General features: G+C 42.1%; 1 protein-coding gene across 6 annotated transcripts in view; it reads left to right on the top strand.

Moving 5' to 3' along the window:
• Ikzf1 (IKAROS family zinc finger 1) overlaps positions 1 to 17,913 on the top strand; it is a 104,014-nt gene that overhangs the window by 49,334 nt on the left and 36,767 nt on the right. The gene's annotated exons all lie outside the window — the stretch shown is intronic.

Below are 17,913 nucleotides of genomic sequence, written 5' to 3' on the forward strand. Positions count from 1 at the left end.
GACCACACAGGACCTAAACATGTAATTTCAGGCCAGGCACCAATGGCTCACAATCTTAGTTACTCAGGAGGCTGAGATCTAAGGATCTCAGTTCAAAACCAGCCATGACACTAATACCTCCAGCTAACGAGCAAAAAGCCAGCATAGAACTGTGACTCAATGGATCAGCTTAAGATCAAAAGCATACTTATCTTTTTAGCAGTAGTAGGAATTGAACTCAGAGCCTTGCCCTTACTGGCAGGTTCTCTAACATTTGAGCCATACCACCAGCGCCTTTTTGCTTTGGGAAGGGTCTCAATTTATGCATGAGCTAAACTGAGCTGCCATATTCCAACTTGAGCTTCCTCTTAGTGTCACTGGAAATGACTGACCTACCTGTTTGTGTCACTGTGCCTAGCCATGGTGCTTCTCCTGTAACTGGAGCAACTGGCTTAACCAAGGCTCCCAGCCAGCTAGCCTTTCAAACCGTCCAAGTGGTTCTCAAACCACAGTATCCTGATTTCTGCCACTAAAGTTGGAAGGATTACAACTTGAAGCTGTGGTACCCAGCTATAGCTACCCCTCTCCTGAAATCCGAACTTTCCAGAGTACTAGTCAAACATTTATATTTGGTGCTGTATCACATCGCTCAGTGAATCATTTGAGGTTAGGTGATATAGTATAATCATAGAATGATTTCTTATTAAGTATCCAGGAAAGGGAAAACAGAAAGAATGCTTTTATAATACTAGTGAGTGGATGGCTGCCTTTGTGGTTGTGTTTGTCAGAGAGCCATTTGCCTTTTCTCCTTCAGTCCAGGAAGACTCATATTCCAAGGTCCATAAAAGAAGGGACATTTGACTACAATCATAGCAAAAGTATGTCCTTTATTTAGAAAGAATGATGAAAATCCAAACTCCTCCTAGGAAATGTCAGGGGCATTTCCAAGAGAATTCCCTTATTTGATTTCCTGTTAGTCAGACACATGTCCACAATTGTTAAAAAGTGGAAGAAATTTGTTGTTTAATTTTGTAGAGAAATAAATTCTTCAAAAACTTAAGTTGCTGCCTCTAGAAATGATCATGTCTGACTTTTTTCAGAATTCAGGTGAGTCCTGAGAAGATGAGGAGAAGAAAATTTTCTGATTAGTGATATCATGAAATGAACCATTTGCAAAATTCTCACCTCATAAGGATGAGTGGGATATGTACATTGCAAACTTGCTATTATTGACAGAAATGGCTATTGTTGACATATTCTTTGAGGTAAACCAGCTCTTTAAAACTCAGTTCCCTCATCACTTTCGTATCAATATGAGAGCAGGAGCCCCGTGGTTTGAGGCAGTGAATATCACATCCACAACCCATTAAAAAAGAAAAGAAATCAGGCTGGCTACCATTTTGTTTCACTAATGAATGCAGTAGGCCATGAATACGACATGACCTCGGATGTAGTTGTAATCAGCCACACCATTAAAGCTAGATAGGAAGAAAACAAACAAGATGGGACCAGTTATAGGGTGAAACCATTTCAATAAATGATTCTTTTTTATTGTAATTAATAAAAGGGTTACATGATATTTGCCAGATAGAAGGTGCATTAATTCACATATATTGATACCCTTTCACATGTCTTGGTACCCATTACTCGCCCCTCCACCCCCCCCCGTCTTGGTTTTCCCCCCTTCCCTATCAAATTTCAAATAACCAAATACAAATAAATCCAATATATCAGATAACAAAGTGAGATACTGTACCAATATGACATAACCAAAGGACAGCAAAAGAGATGAGAGATAACATAGTACATTAAGGACAACAATCATTCATTATATGGCTTTTGTTTCAAAATCCTGGAGGTCTTTTCAATTAGCTTCATACTATATGGCCTTATGTATCAAGGTTTTGCTCTATTGCAGATCTCTGCTAGTAGAGCCCAAGGTTTCTACTGATTATGACAAATGAGGGAAACCATTGAGCCTAAGTTCCTTTGAGTCTGGCTTACTTCACTTAATATGATTTTTTCTAAGACTTTCCATTTCCTAACAAATGGGGCGATGTCGTTCTTTCTGACAGCAGCATAGAATTCCATTGTGTACAAATACCACAACTTGTTGATCCACTCATCAACTGAGGGACATCTAGGTTGGTTGAATAATGCAATGAACATTGTTGTGCTAGTGGATTTAGTATATCTTTGTTTCTGGATGGTTGGGTAAATGCCAAGTAGTGGAATTGTTGGGTCATAGGGGAGCTCTATGTTTAGCCTTTTGAGGCACTGCCATACTGCTTTCCATAGTGGTTGAACGAGTTTGCACTCCCACCAACAGTGTAGTAGGGATCCCTCCTAGCCACATCCCCTCCAGCATCTGTTGTTATTCGTTTTCCTGATCCTGGCCATTCTAACTAGAGTGAGGTGGAATCTTAGAGTTGTTTTGATTTGCATTTCTTTTATGACCAGAGATGTTGAACATTTCTTCATGTGTCTATAGGCCATTTTTGTTTCTTCTTCAGAGAAGACTCTCTTTAAGTCTTTGGCCCATCTTTTAATGGGATGGTTGTTACTTTGGAGATTAGTTTTGGAGTGATTCAATTTTTGAGCTGTTGATATATTTTAGATATGAGGCCTTTGTCTGTTGTTTGGTTGGTGAAGATCTTCTCCCACTCTGTAGGCTTCCTAATTAATTTACTAGCTATGTCCTTTGCCATACAAAAGCTCTGCAGTTTAATGCAGTCCCACTTATCCAGCCTTTCTCTTATTTTCTGTGATTCTTGGTCCTTATTAAGAAAGTTTCGACCTGTGCCAAGGAGGCCCACCCATCTCTGAATGTAAGTTTGCATTCAGGAGCTTTGTAGCTTCACAAGAGACCCTCAGGCAGGATACAAACACAGGTGGAAAAATAAATTGGGTAGTGATCACTTGTTCTGCCATGTGACACTAAACTCACACATAGACAACTCTGCATTGCTCCTAGCCGTTAAAAAGGTGTCATTGAAGTGTGAAAATATTTATGCTGTTAGAGTTCCCATCATTTCTGTCCTTTCATTACCTCTCATTTGCATTGGTTAGTCATAAGTGTAGATCTTCGGTGAGATTTGTACAACTGCCATGCATGTTGATCTGTGAAAGGGAGCTGCTGGAGGAATGGGCTCTGGGTACCACTTAATCATCATATGTTGGGTGTCAGAGGATAGGGTGCATGTGTCACAAGCAGCTGGGCTCAGGTTTAAGGACCCAAGCAAGTTGAGTATGCTTTTGCTCAACTCCTTTGCCAATTTAAACTTTGTAAATATAAATTACATTTTCTAGCAGAATGGATTTTTGTTTTAGCACAGTAACTCCACTGGTTGAGTTGAGTTCATGGGTAAGCATCACACAGTAAATGTCAAATAATTGTGAACTGTGGAAGTTCTCCTTTGTGATCACTAAAACAGTGACCACATGGATTTTTCATTAGATGCTGCCTCTTCTTTTAGGTTAGTTTTATGATTTGGAGAATAAGGTGTGGATTTAAACATTATATTCTTCTGATGTTGGAGAGCTGAGTGGAACCATTGTACTAGTAGAGTTTTTAAGCTTAAAAAGTGTGTGTGTGTGTGTTTTAATCTTGATGAGAAGCCCTATGGCTTAATAACCTTGATAAACGAAGCTTTGCATGATTATACCTGAAGTTTGAAACACTTTATTTCATCATTTCCCAGAAGGGGCACTGAATTCACCCATTTCCTGTTTTTAATCTCAGAATATTCGACATTTCCTCCATATCTACTTTCCCAGCAGCAGCACCCTGGAAGCTATATACATCAAACTCTTTTGCCCTCACCTGTGACTCATGCCCTTTACACAAGTTACAATTATATTTGTGATTATCTTTGTATAGAAGAGGATCTTTAGGGCAAAGCTCACAGTCTCAGGCATGTCTGAAATGGCTCATTGGCTGGCCATGAGCCCTCTGTTGCAGGAGAAGGTTCTGGAAGTCTCTGTGACTTTCTCACTGTATCAAGGCCAGTACACCAGAATTTATCACCATAGGTCATCTCAGTCACCATTTTTTTGGTGAGTCATGGGGCTTGAACTAGGCCTGGGCACTGTCCCTGAGCTCTTCAGCTCAAGGCTACCACCCTACCCTTGAGCCAAGCCCCACTTCCCATTTTCTAGAGGTTAATTGGAGATGATAATCTCAGGTCCTTTTGTGCCTAGGCTGGCTTTGAACCTTGAGCCTCATATCTCAGCCTCCTGAGTAGCTAGGATTACAGATTTCTTTAATCTAGCTTTTGGAAGAGGATATATTTTTCAAGAATAAATTTTCTACACAGCTTTTGTTTTTAGTGTATTCTAATTTTTATTAATAAAGAGCCTTCCTTGGACTTAATGATGATCTCCTTCTCCACAATTGTTCAGATGTTTTTCTTTTGCAGGGCTAGGAGTTACAGCCACAGTTTTGGTGATCCTTGCTGCGTTACCCTAGCCCTTTAAAATACTACCTTGAAAAATACTTCAACTTTTCCTTCTCAGTAAAACAAACTGAGGCATTATAAGGAGAATATTTTTAGATATACACTTTGTATATATAATCACCAGTTCTTTCATTTTCTGAGTTAAAAAAAAATCAAAGAATCTAACACATGCTAGCTGTTGTTTAGCGCCTTTCCTGTCCTTCATTTACTCATTTCTTCATTCCTTTCACAGGTGTTTCTCTTACCTTCCATGGAGTGGTGCTAACATAAGATTTTCCACAGCAGGCCACATTTGAAATGTGGAGTCATCTTGAGATAGAAAGCATCTTGCATTTGTGATCCCATAGGTCATGTCATTCATTGAGAAAAAAGTCATGCTGCCCAGGGAACACAGAGATGTATAATAAACCATCCTGGTGTAGAATTCTCTTATCTGCTCGGGTAGCGTGGTCTCTTCCTTTACTTTTAAAGTTGCAGATGCTTATGATTTTTTTTTTAAAGAGCCATTTAGTAAAAGTTTTGTTGTTGTTGTTGGCTGATCTTGGGGCGTGAACTCAGGGCCTGGGCACTATTCCTGAGCTTCTTTTGCTCAACACTAGCACTCTACCATTTGAGCCACAGCACCACTTCCAGGTTTTTTTGTTTTGTTTTTGTATGAGATGAGTCTCAAGGATTTTCCTGCCTGGGCTGGTTTTGAACAGCAATCCTCAGATCTCAGCCTCCTGAGTAGCTAGGATTACAGGTGTGAGCCACTGATGCTTGGCCAGGTTTTTGTTTTTGTTTTTGTTTTCTAGTTCCTAATCATAAAGCAAGGTCATGGTCAACACATGAGTTGTAGCTCCATTGTTTTTGCTTCTCTTTGGTCCTTGGCTCAGAGATCATTTCTACTTTCTCAGTCTGGACCTCTTGTCTCTGATGATGTACATTGGCATATTTAATTTCTGAATAACAGTATTGCCAGTGGGAAAGGAGCATTAAGCCTGTTGGTCTTCTCAACAGTAGGAATTTCAAAATTAGTGCTTTAAAATGGTACCAATCTGGGTACTGGTAGCTCATACCAGTCATCCTAACTACTGAGGAAGCTGAGATTTGAGGATCATGGTTCAAAGCCAGCTAGGTTAGACAAATCTGAGAGACTCTTATCTCCAGTTAACAAACAAAATACTGGAAGCGGGGTTGCAGCTCAAATGAGAGAATGTAAGCCTGGAGCATAAAAGCCAAGAAAGTGCTTGAGGTCGTGAATTTAAGCCCCCATATTGGAACAAAAACATTAGCTAGTTAATTGAAATGAGGCAAAGGGGCTTCGGGAAAAACATGAATTAGAGATAGACTGACAGACAACTGCAAACCTGAGCTTCTATTTCCTCCACTCTCCACCACCGTTTCTGCCCAGATGAGCTGTTTCAGTGTCTACATTCTTCCCACTAACCCCAAATAGGCCTGATATCTACAGCCTAAAGATATTCTCTGGCCACCTCTGCACCCTTTATTTCTATAGTACAAATGTTGACACCATGTAAAGGAACAGAAAACAGAAAACAAGAATCAGTAGTTCTTATGGTCAGACCCAGGGCTGTGGGTAGCGGGTCCATTGGAAAGGTAACCAGGGGAATAGAGAAAAGGAAGAAAAAGAAACAGGTACAGAGATGTCCCACAGTCATTGTTGTGGATGAGCTGGCATCTGTTCCTTCAGGACCTGTTTGGCATGATGAAGCCTTGCTGTCAAGGGTGACACAGTAGAGATTAGCTTCCTCTCATTTGTTGCCGCACCTGTGTGAGCGGAGCCCTTTTCACCACCTAAAGGGCCAGGAGCAGAAGGCCCAGAGGTAGGATTGGAATGTTTGCACTGATTCCCTCCCTTCTGAATTTGGTCAGAGAGGTGTCAAAAAAGCAGAGAGACAGAGCAACCTCAACCACTGTCTTTATACCATAGATTTCTTTTAAATAGAAAAAAAAAAAAGCAAGGCATGATGATGAGAAACATATTTGTCAAAACTGAAGGGAGGAAAAAAAGTACCAAATTTTTAGGTACATATTTCATTCTCTTCTAGAATTTCTACTGCTTTGGGTTTTCTTCCTTGGCATAGCCATCTTTACCTTATCCCTCAAGATAAAAAATGTCATGATGAGTAAGAATAGTGTATGGCTGACAGAAATGCCGAGCAAAGCTTCTTCCAGGAGGATGAAAAGGATAGACGTTTCTAAAAAATGGAGAGGCAATGGGCCCTGGGCCTTCCTTTCTTGCCATCAGAATCTATCAGACCATCTTAAAACCAGATGGTCTGTTTTACAGGGAGTAGATTGCCTCCTCCCCATCTCATACAGATGGAAAGTCACCTCTATCCTCTTTAAAGGCCTGGTGAAGGGCAGATTACCTAACGTATGACCCTTCTCTGAGGGTCATGTGTAAGTGGCACACAGGCACAAGTGAACACAGGAAAGTCCTTCCCTACCCAATTGGTGCCCTCCATAGGACCAGACACCAACTGAAGACTCCACATTGGGTAGTGAGTGAGCTGAGGGGCTGGGCTTGAAGTGTCTGTCCATATCTTCCTGACTCTGCATCACTCTTATTTTAAATTTATTGCAAAGTTTAAGTTGCGAACACGCAAAACATCTTAAATACATGGGAAGAAACAGTGCTCAGAGGTACCATTTGCAGGGTAAAGGAGTCTTCACAGATGTCTATAGTGTCCAATTGGGGCAGCTGCTATTTCTCTTCTAAAGTGGTAGATGAACTTTAACCCTCTTGCTGGGAAGAAAACTTTGCATCTGTGTTGGGCTCTGTGGTAGGACTCCTGGTGAGCCCTGCTCAGACCAGACTCCTGTGAAAGAACTAGATAAGGACTTTTGTCTAAGCAGCCTCCATTTTCCCCCATGGAGGCTACCTTTCACCCAGAACTCAGTTCTCCTTATCTCCACCAACAGCGATGCCACAGGCAAACGGGTTTATTTACTATTTTGTTCTCATTTTTCAGACTTTTCTCTCCTTGCCTGTCCTCCTCCTTTAAAAGAATGATTTTTGAAGGTTCCTAAATATGTGTCTTACCTAAGTGTGCTTTGTTCTATCTTTCGCTGTCTTGGGCCTTAAATTCTTGTTTATAATGTAAGGAAGTTTTACTGTAGTTTTACTTGGGCTTGTTAAGAATAAGAGAAAAAGACCAGAGGATCCTATTAGCATTATTAGGAATTGTGGGTTTTCCAGACCTCAAACTCTCATTTTAAAAGATTGTTTTAGGTGCGAGGAAGATGTGTGTGTGTGTGTGTGTTACACATATCTACATGCATACCCATGTATCTGTGCATGTCTAAATGAGAAATGCCTGTCCCTTTTTGATATTTGCATTAGCTTTCAGTAGTTGGACAAATGAGTTTCAATTCAACATGTCCATTTGTGAATATATGCATCATAATCAATATCACCTCTTTCATCAATTTCTTCCATCTCTTCCAACCCCATCCATCCCCTCTGTTTTCCTAAGAAATGCCTTGTCGTGTGTGTGTGTGTGTGTGTGTGTGTGTGTGTGTGTGTCTGTGTCTGTGTGTGTGTGTCTATGTGAAGGAAAGATATGTATCTCTATGTGTTTATGTATCTGTGTGCCAGCCTGTGTGTGTGTGTGTGTGTGTGTGTGTGTGTGTGTGTCTGCGTGTCTGCAAGTGCATGGGTTTGGGTATGTGGTAATGTAGCGCTGTGCATCTATCTTTTAAGTATGTGTATCTATGTATGTGAGTGTCATTGTGTGATTGAATACTGCGTGTCAGTGAGTCTCTATGGATATATGTGCCTGTGCATGTCTGTATCTGTGTGTGTGTGTGTGTGTGTGTGTGTGTGTGTGTACATGCACTGTTCTAAGCTGCCAAATGCAATTCCTTGTTCTTACTTCCTTTTCTGTCAGTTCTCCATAATTCTTCACATTTCAGTTGGGCTGGGGTCTTGGGCAGCTTCCTCTTTTCCTACATTCCTGTATTTCATTATTTGCCTTTGTTCCTCTTCTCAGATCTTACAATACAGCCAGAAGGATGTGGAAACCCAGTTACAATGTGACGCCCAGCGCAGTGTCACAATCACTCCCTGTGGGCCCTGTCTTCTGGGGATGGTGCATCTAGATGAGACAGGAGAGCTGGGAGGTAGGAGGAAGACAGAGAATGGAGAAGTCAGGCTTGGGTCTCTCTTCTCTGGCATGCTGGCGATCCTGCAAAACACTATGACTTGGAGAGGCAGGAAATTCTGCAGCTGCCTGTGGAAGGCCTCTGCCTCTGGAGACGAGGCCCCTCAGTTTCAGCATCTTGTCTTGCTCCTTACCAACACCCACAGGCTCCCATTTTCCCTGTTTCTGCCTGTGTTTCAATAGCTGCCCCTCCCTGCAGGCTTTTCTCGCCACTCTCCAGACCAATCTCCTTTCATCTGTTCCCATTATGTGACCCACTGAGCAGGTACCTCACACCTCCTATTGCCTGGGAACCTCATGTCAGTTTGCAGAGGCCTCTCAGATCATGGGAGCCTACCAGCCTTCCTGAGTCTCAGAACACTGCCCACAGCTCCGTGCTGGCAGAACACATTGTCCCACACCATGGTTTGCCATATGTCTATGTGACTTCTAAAAATTCCTCCCCCTACCACTCATCTCCTAAAAACATAAGATTCTTTTGCACATTGCTGCTGCTGCTGCTGCTAGCAATGAAATGTTTTTCTCCTATACTGCTAGGTTGTGAACACCCTAGGGCAGACTGTATTTTCCTTTGCAACACTCTGGTGACATGATTTTCCCAGGGCTTGCCACAATCGGATGCCTGAGAAAAAACTCACTCCTGCAATAATGTATAGTGTGACTTTATTCAAACAGCCTCGTGTGGTGAACTAACACTGACAGGAGAATGTGCAAGCCAGTTGAGGACTTTGGAATGAGGGTAAGCCAGGGAAGAAGTGGGCTGTGGACTCCATGTATTTGGGTTCAAGCCCTTGTATACTGATTCTGGGCAGGTCAGTATCCTCTCTGAGTCTCATTTCTTTGAAGAATGGATAGTTTCCAATAGTTCTGCTGCAAAGATTTTAAAAGTTAATGTGTAAGAAATATTTAACCTAGCTCCTTTCCTTAAATTATTTCCCTCAGCAAAGCTCTTCGGATTCCGAACCAGGGGCCCTGATTTCAGCTTCATGCTCCTCAGGAAGAATGCCTGATCTAATCTAATTATTTGCAGATATTCTCAATAAAAGTGTTGTTGATCAGGAAATGACAGACAGGATAGAAAAGACCTCACATATTTCAAAGAAGCGCTGCTAACAAGAAGGGCAAGAGGTTTTGAGACACTCCAATCCTAAGAAACAGCTAATACCTACTAGGAAAAACAACGTGGCATTTGAAGGTTGTTCCCAAGAGATGTGAAACTTTGACAGAAGTGCCAGGAAGCTGGAGGTTTCTGAGTATTGAGCTAAGGTCAGAAAGTGGTGATGGAATCCAATCAGGAGAAGGGCAGCCAGCATTTCTTGAAAGTCTGGCTCCATTGTTTTTCTTTTCTCGTGCATGTGTGTGTGCACACACACGCGAGCCCAATTCTGTGACTTGAACACAGGGTCTCACATTCTTATTTAGCTTTTTTTCACTCAAGGCTGGCTCTCTACCACTTGAGCCATAGCCACACCCTCACTTTTGGCTTTTTTTCCTGGTTAATTGGAGATAAGAGTCCCACAGATTTTCCTGCCCAGGCTGGTTTTGAACCCACAATCTGTCACCTTCCTGAGTATCTAGGATTACAGAAATGAGCCACTAGTTCTTGATGTTAAAAGTCCATTTCTGTGTCGATTTCCAGCACATCCAGTGCTCACTAGTAACTCTTGAAGTCTTGGTTACAATGATCAATAAAGGTATGTGACTATTATTTGTGAAACATGGTGCTATACCTCAGGAAATATGGAAGATAAGAGAAGAAAGGAGAAAAATGAAATAAAAAGAAAAACATGGATGAAAGAGAAAAGCTTTAAGAGTTCCTTAGGAGAACTGTAAACTGTAAAAGCTTTGAGACTGAATTTACTCAAGTTAGGGATAAATGAACCTCCAAACCTCCAACATCTGACACTTGATCTCACAATGTCTTATCACAATATCAACTTCTAGCACAAGCCACCATTCCTTATCCAGAACTTCCTATCAAATGTGTATGCCCCTATTAAGAAATTGAGGGAACATGTATTTCACTGTCATTTCTTAGCATTGTAGAGTTCCAATTTGACTCATGGACACCACATACAGCCAGAGCTAAAATTCTGAATAACGGGTGCCACAGTGATGAGGAGCTAATCTGATATTCAGAATGACTGGGCTCTATCTACATCCCCCTTAAAGGAAAGATCACTCTAAATATCAACTCTCTAGCACTTACTTACTCTGTCTTACTGAGCTGCTGGGTAAATACAAGCACAGCAAGAATGGGTACTGCATGTGTGTACATGTGGGTTTGCATGTGTGTACCCAGTACATTCACTGCGCATGTACCAGTGTCTTCTTCCATCCCCATACTCCTGTGTACACGAGTGTACCAGAACAGCCAGGTGCATTACAACCCACAGGCTCGTCACAACGACTGCTCCCAAACTCACTTCCCTTCACACACAGCCAGCTCAGTGACAAACATTCTGAGCCATCTTGTACTTTTGGTTCCTCACTGCCAGTGAGCTGACTCCTTGAGACAGAGCCCGAGAAACTAGAAGAGCACAAGGAGAAAGGATGGAGACAGGGCTGGGGCTTTCTTGCCCCCTGCAGTGCTACCTCCAGGGACCATCTAAAGGTACATACCATTGGAGAGCACATAGAACCACAGACCAGAGCCCCCACATAGCTAGGCAAAAATCCAGATGCCCTTCGTGTCCCTCCTTCTGCTTAGCTGAGTCACCCTTTGCTTGGAATTCTGACAGGGACCCGTTAGTCTTGTGGAAGGGAGGGACAGCAGAAGACCCACCCACTGTGTGTCCTGAAGGAGATTACTTTATCTCTGGTCTCCCTGAAGCTGGGCCCTGGGCTTCTGGAATCTTTGGGGCTGACAACAGAGACAGAGTTAGTGATAGGAAGAATGGCTAGGACTGTTGGCAGTACCTAAAGATGAGCCAAGTCCCTGGATATCCTTTGCACTTGACTTCTTTGGTAAGATGTGAGAGGGGACAAAGGTGACAGGATTAGAGTTAGACTGCTCAGGCTTTGCTTGTGTTTTCTCATTTTTAAGTGAGAAGCGGAACATCTCTCACTGATGTGTTCACCACCCTTTCTATAACCGTGTTTCAGGAAATTGGGTTGTATTCCACAGTCAACCTATTTCTCTACATCTTCAGTCCCTTGTTTTCCAAATGCCTTTCAGCAGTGGCAGCCACAGCTGCATCCCTAAGACCAACGAAGTTGACATGAGTGAACATCAGAGTGCAGTTATGTCAGCTGGGCACATGCCTGGCAGTGGATGACACCTCTCCCTTTGTGGCCTCTACGTCAGGTGCTCTGGAGACATTTGAACCCCTCAACAACCCACATCCATTCTATACTACCCCCTTCCCTGCCTTGAACACAAGCATGCACTGGCTGTGTGACCTACTGTGACCTTCCTGGATGATTGAAGGAGAGTTCTGCTGCCCACAGAAGCAGCCTGATGTCACTCTCTGATCCCCCCACATCAGCACTAGAGTGGTTCCAACAAAATAAATACTTCAACTTGATACCTGGCATGACCTAGTGTGTATGTCCTTCACTGGAATAAAAGTAAAAACAAGGTCAATTTAACTTTTTTGCCGCAGTTCAGTAAGGTTTTTTTTTTTTGTTGTTATTTTTTTTTAACTTAAACCACATTGGGTTCCTCTCACATGGTACAGAGCAAGAGCTGTCTTGTAGTGACCTCTCCCTGGAATTTCACCATCTTCTCTCTTCTCTGTTGCAGGATGCCTCCTTGTCCTTCATTTTTTTTTTAAGATTTAACTAAGCTTTCTTACTCTGTTGATAATCATATTTTCCTTATTTTCCTCATTTTCACATGATTCTCCTTACATTCTAGGATTTCAAGGTGATATGTAGAAACTTCATGGAGCCAATTCTTGGTGATTCATGCCTTTAATCCTGGCTCTTCCTTCCCACTATTGGGGGAAAAAACAGGCAGGTGGGCCCAATGGCTACAGCAACAGCAAGCAGACCAGGCTACCCAAATCCTTCATTGCCTCCTCTATATCATTTGTTCTGTAGGCAGACCTGATACAACAGGGGGTGAAGCAAAGTGACTCCCGACACTTCCAGCAAGGGCCCACTGGGCACCAATGCAACTCTTCTGCGAGTTAGTGAGGCTTCTAGCAAGGCCCCCTCATCTCTGATGAGTGGGTCTCTGACAGGATGTTGGGAGCTGAAGGGGCAAATGCACACACTCGGGAATATATGAGTAGCATTTTCCATAAGGTCTTTGCCTTTTCCCCTTTGCCTTCATAGACTGCAAAGTGCTGTGGTTCACACATGAAGAATGTGGCAAATGACAGTTGGATGTAGCTGTTGCCATAGGTGCTGGCTTCTCTTTGACAAGAAGATAAGGTGTTGGCTTCTACTAAGTACATTGCTACACCACTGTTTTCTCAGGCGTGTCTGCTAAAGAGCATAGAGCTCATGGTATTACCATGATTTTCACACAGATCTTCCCAAATAAGTAGGATTATTCCCATTTGATGAATGAGAAAAATGAGGCACAGGACCATTAATATGTTTTCCTAGCTAATGTGAGGCGCAGTTCAATGATAGGAGTTTCCACTGACTCTAACCAGAAGAAGAGCCACGGAGATCTCATGCCCATTCCACTGTCAGCCCCTTCTTCCTTCTGGGAACTCATGGCTATTTCTGTCACCTGTTAACTTATAAAGGTCCAGGTTCAAGCACAGCCAGGATGTGTATGACACAGACCAAAGGAAGCCAGAGGACACAAGTGAACAAAGAGCCAGTCCATACAAGTAATGTACAACAACAGATTGTAAGAATAGCAAGAATGATTTTTCCCTATTGTTAACACAGACTAAATGTATCATAACATTAGCCACCACTGTGAGAAATCAAATGCTTTCTGTAACTTCTTTAATGGCTGTGGGTTTCTGAAAATGTCCATCTACTACTAGGGACTTCCTCAGAAAGTAATAGTAAGAAGCTTGTTCATTCAGAAGCAGGTAATAAGCACCTGTCTGCCCTTTACATGATGCCAGAAAGCATGTGGGAAGAGGAGAGGGTGTGTCCTGATGTCTAGCTGAGCACACAGTACTCTGGGGCCACATTAACTTCCTGAGCTTGAAGTTCATCTGAAAGAGGTTTAGATAGAAAGAATAAGGTCATGGTCACTGAGAGAGAGGCTCAACTTCTAAACAGGTGTCCTAAAACAGGCCTTGCAGACATTTCCATTTGTGAGAACAGAAACCATGAGGAGCTGGGCCAGAAGTTGAGCCCAAGGTTGAGTGAAGGAAATGATCTGCACAGCCTGATCCAGGGTGCAGAGAGCTGCTTTGTCCAGGAGGATAACTTCAGGTTGCAGCTCAAATTGAATTAGTTATTTTTGCTGTTTATATATCTTCACATTTTCCCTAAGGTTCATGCCTTTACTGATCAGAATAATACTAATGAAAATTTAAGTTACTGATCTGAATAATAATGCTGAAAGATATGAATCTTCCCTGATGCTGATTGCCAGTTGTTAAAAGATTTTGACATAGACCTTGTGTTAATCATTATCACACTGCAGACCAGTGGGAAATTTGGAAGTTAGATTTCGCCTGATAAGAGCTGCATTGTGGGTGACAGTGTTCTTCCAGTGGGCAGACAGAGGGAAGGTAGCCTGAAGGCCAAAGGCTACTCCTGCTAGCCGACATGCTAGTTTCTAGACAGGATGTAAGGGTCGGAAATATGCTGTGGACTTGGATAGATGATGGTGGTGGCTTCAAGGATTCTGTAAGGTGTGGCATGATTGGAGCAGAGCAAAGGAAATGAGCAGTCAGAACCAAGCAGGGATGCTGGAAGGATGTAGGCCCATCCAGGGACTAGGTGGAGAGGAGGAACAAGAAGCAGGACTGAGTCCAGGTGGATCCCACCTCTCTCCTAGGACTGTGTTCAGGTGGCTTTTCTTCCCCAATTTTTGTGTGTCCATTGGAGAGAAAATGCCACACTGGGGCCATGCAGTATGCAGAGGTATACAGGATCACACAACCTGTACAGCAGGATCCTTGAAGTTTAAACAGGAGATGGCACAGGATAGCTAGTGGAGCCATCCTGGCCTGGCCATAGGAGGAAAGGCCATCGAGGAAGCTACTGAAAGCCAGAGCTGGAGGTTCATGCCTGTCATCCTAGCTACCATGGAGAGTGAGATCTGAGGAGCAGAATACAAAGCCAGCACAAGCAGAAAAGTCCATGAGACTCTTATCTTTAATTGATCTCTAAAATTTAGAAGTAGATCTGTGGCTCAAGTGGTAGAATGCTGGCCTTCAGAAGAAAAAGAAAAAAAAAAAGCTAAGAGATAGCACCATAGGCCCTGAGTTCAAGCCCTGAACAATAAGAAAAAAGGAAAATTTCAGGAACATTTCAGTCTCTCCCTGAGGAGAGGGGAGCAGCAGATGGAATTTAAAACAATCCTCCCAGCCAAATGCAAACTGTAAAGTGTGGTTTATGGGTATGTCATCTTTGCTCTGGATGTTTGTCAATTTGGCAGTCTGAGAAAATTTAGAACCTGGGATTTTCAAACATTTTATATGAAAATGAGCACCGGACATTTGGGAATAGAAATTTCTAGCAAATGAGTTAAATTTTCTCTCAATAAGAAGATGGTATTTCATAAGTTTTAGAAAATTTGAGGGGAAAAAAATCAACACATTTTATCTTTTTTATGTGTGTCTTTTTATAAAACAATGCCTTGGATTTGAGGATGGAACTTCCAATAATAAAAATGGAGGAGGAAGAGGAATACAAATAGGAAGAAGAGGAAGAAGAAGAAAAAGGATGAGGAGGAAGCGGAGGAGGAGGCAACGACTCCACACTGATGGTTTATGACTGTTTCTAACTACTCAGGAGGCTATCTGAGGATCACAATTCAAAGCTAACCTATGGAGGAAAGTCCATGAAACTCTTATTCCCAAGTATCCACCAAATAAACAAAAGTGGAGATGTGGCTCAAGTGGTAGAACACCAGTTTTGAAGGCAAAATAAGGAACAGTGCCCAGACCTAGAGTTCAAGCCCGAGTACTAGCATAAAAATGAGAAAGAGAAGGGAGGGAAGAGGGATGGGAGGGAGGGAGGGAGGGAGGGAGGGAGGAAGGAAGGAAGGAAGGAAGGAAGGAAGGAAGGAAGGAAGGAAGAGATTTCAAGACCATTCATAGAAAGTAATGAATGGTACCTCCACAACCACCTGAAAATCTGAACTAATTTTATAAACTCAAGCACCTAGTGTTTATAAAACTCCTCATGAGTAGTTATCACAAGACATTGGACTTCAGCCAAAATTTTCTGTTTGCATCATAACCTGTCCAAAAAGAACATCATATCTTTATCTAAACCCTTGTGTTGGCAGTGTAGATGGTAGTGAAAAAGAACGCATTCTTCTCAGAAGTGGTGCTGAGGCTCAGTGTGGTAGAGCTTTGAGCTGAAGAGTTCAGGGGCAGCGCCCAGGCCCAGAGTTCAAACCCCACAACAAACCAAAGGGGGGAAAAAAAGAATGCATTCTTCTCTATTCACCTTTGCCATGAACAAATAGAACTTGATAGCAACACGTATATTTTGTTTGTAAACTTGTTTTTGTAATTTGTAGAAAAATCAAACTTTTCAGATATACTTAGTCTAATTTGACTTACACTAAGCAAAGTACAGATTGCCTTGAAAAATCATGAACATTCTTGTCTAGTAATACATGATCACAGTCGGCGTTAGACAATTATGAACACAATGCAAATTGTTTAGACATTACATGTTCTGGAAGTAGAGTTGTGGCTCAGAGTGGTAGAGCACTACCCTTGCACATCAAAGCTCAGGGACAGTGCTTAGGCCTGAGCTCAAGGCCCAAGGCTGACAATAAATAAATAGACAAACCAAAATGCATGTTTTAAGTCTTTCACTTGGATTTCCAAGACGGTACATGTCTATCCTTTTTAAATTAATTAATTGATTAATTCATTTGCTTATTTATTTTTGCCAGTCCTGATGCCCTCTGTCCCCAAGGCGAGCACTCTGCCACTTGAGCCACAGCTCTACTTCCCATTTTCTGGTAGTTAATTGGAGATAAGAGTCTCACTGACTTTCCTAACTGGGTTGGCTTTGAACCATGATCCTCAGATCTCAGCCTCCTGAGTAGCTAGGATTATAGGCATGAGCCACTGGCGCCTGACCTCTCCTTTTTAATGATAAACTGCCTGTAACCCCAATCTCTTAGCTTCTTTCTTCCTCAGTTTACCACTCAACATGACTTTATCCCCACTGTTATGCTGTGCATGAGTATGCATGCCACAGGTGTCTGAGCTGTGACTACATAACTGAAGGGGTATGTCAAGAAGTTCACTTTCCAAGCAAGCCCTTCTCAGGCACCACCATTCTCGGCCTTGGGCCCATCTAACCAGAGAGTTTTGTACTGTAATGTCTCTATCTTAAAAACTTAACCTTTCCTGTTTGAGAATATATTTGCCTCTTCTCCTCTGATCTAAGATAGTAGTTTCTCCATGGTACAAAAAATTGAAGTTGAAAACTTTATATATATATATGTTTTGGAACTCAATAAAGGTAGCAAGAATGACAATTGTTTTGATAAAATTTGTATTATGTTGTTGGCTGTTTACAGCTCATCAAGTTCTACCTAGGCAAGCCAATGAATAATTGCTCTTTCTATGGAATTTGGACAATGGAGAATGAAATAGATTCAAGGCCAGGATTTGTTGGGATAATTAAGCCACTCACCCCAAGAAGCAAGTTTACCAATATCTCCTCAACCCATTCTTTCCCATTAACCCAGTGTTTTAATTATTACACAGAAGAGAAGGGAGAGTCTGTGGTCAAACAAATTTGGAAAGCATTAGTATAAACAAAATTTGCTAAAATGATCTCCTGAGGGATCCTCCAGTCTTTTTCACTGCTAATTCATTAGTTGTATTTGGTCCAAGTGTTGTATCTACAAAAGATGTAATGAGGCTGAAATCTTGGACTAACCCTGTTGAAAGGCTTTTCCTAACTCCAGAACATTTGGAATTACTGCCTCCAAAGAGATTGAGCCTATTATGGCTTGCTCCCATTTCTTCTATGGGATGTAATGCTTGAGCTAAGATCCTTGAAGGTCAAAGGTCTGCTCTGAGTGATGACCTTCAATCAAAGACAACTTTTCAGTTGTTCCAAATCGATGCCTTTTTTGTTGCCCATGTGAAGGTCAACAGTGGCAGATTCAGAGCTGACCAATGGGTTTAAGCAATGATGTATTCCGTTAAGTAATGCTGTCATTTAAATTCATACTGTATCTT

This window comes from Megascapheus bottae, chromosome 5 (genome assembly GCF_031878675.1).
Source record: "Megascapheus bottae isolate mThoBot1 chromosome 5, mThoBot2.hap1, whole genome shotgun sequence".
NCBI classification, from domain to species: domain Eukaryota; kingdom Metazoa; phylum Chordata; class Mammalia; order Rodentia; family Geomyidae; genus Megascapheus; species Megascapheus bottae.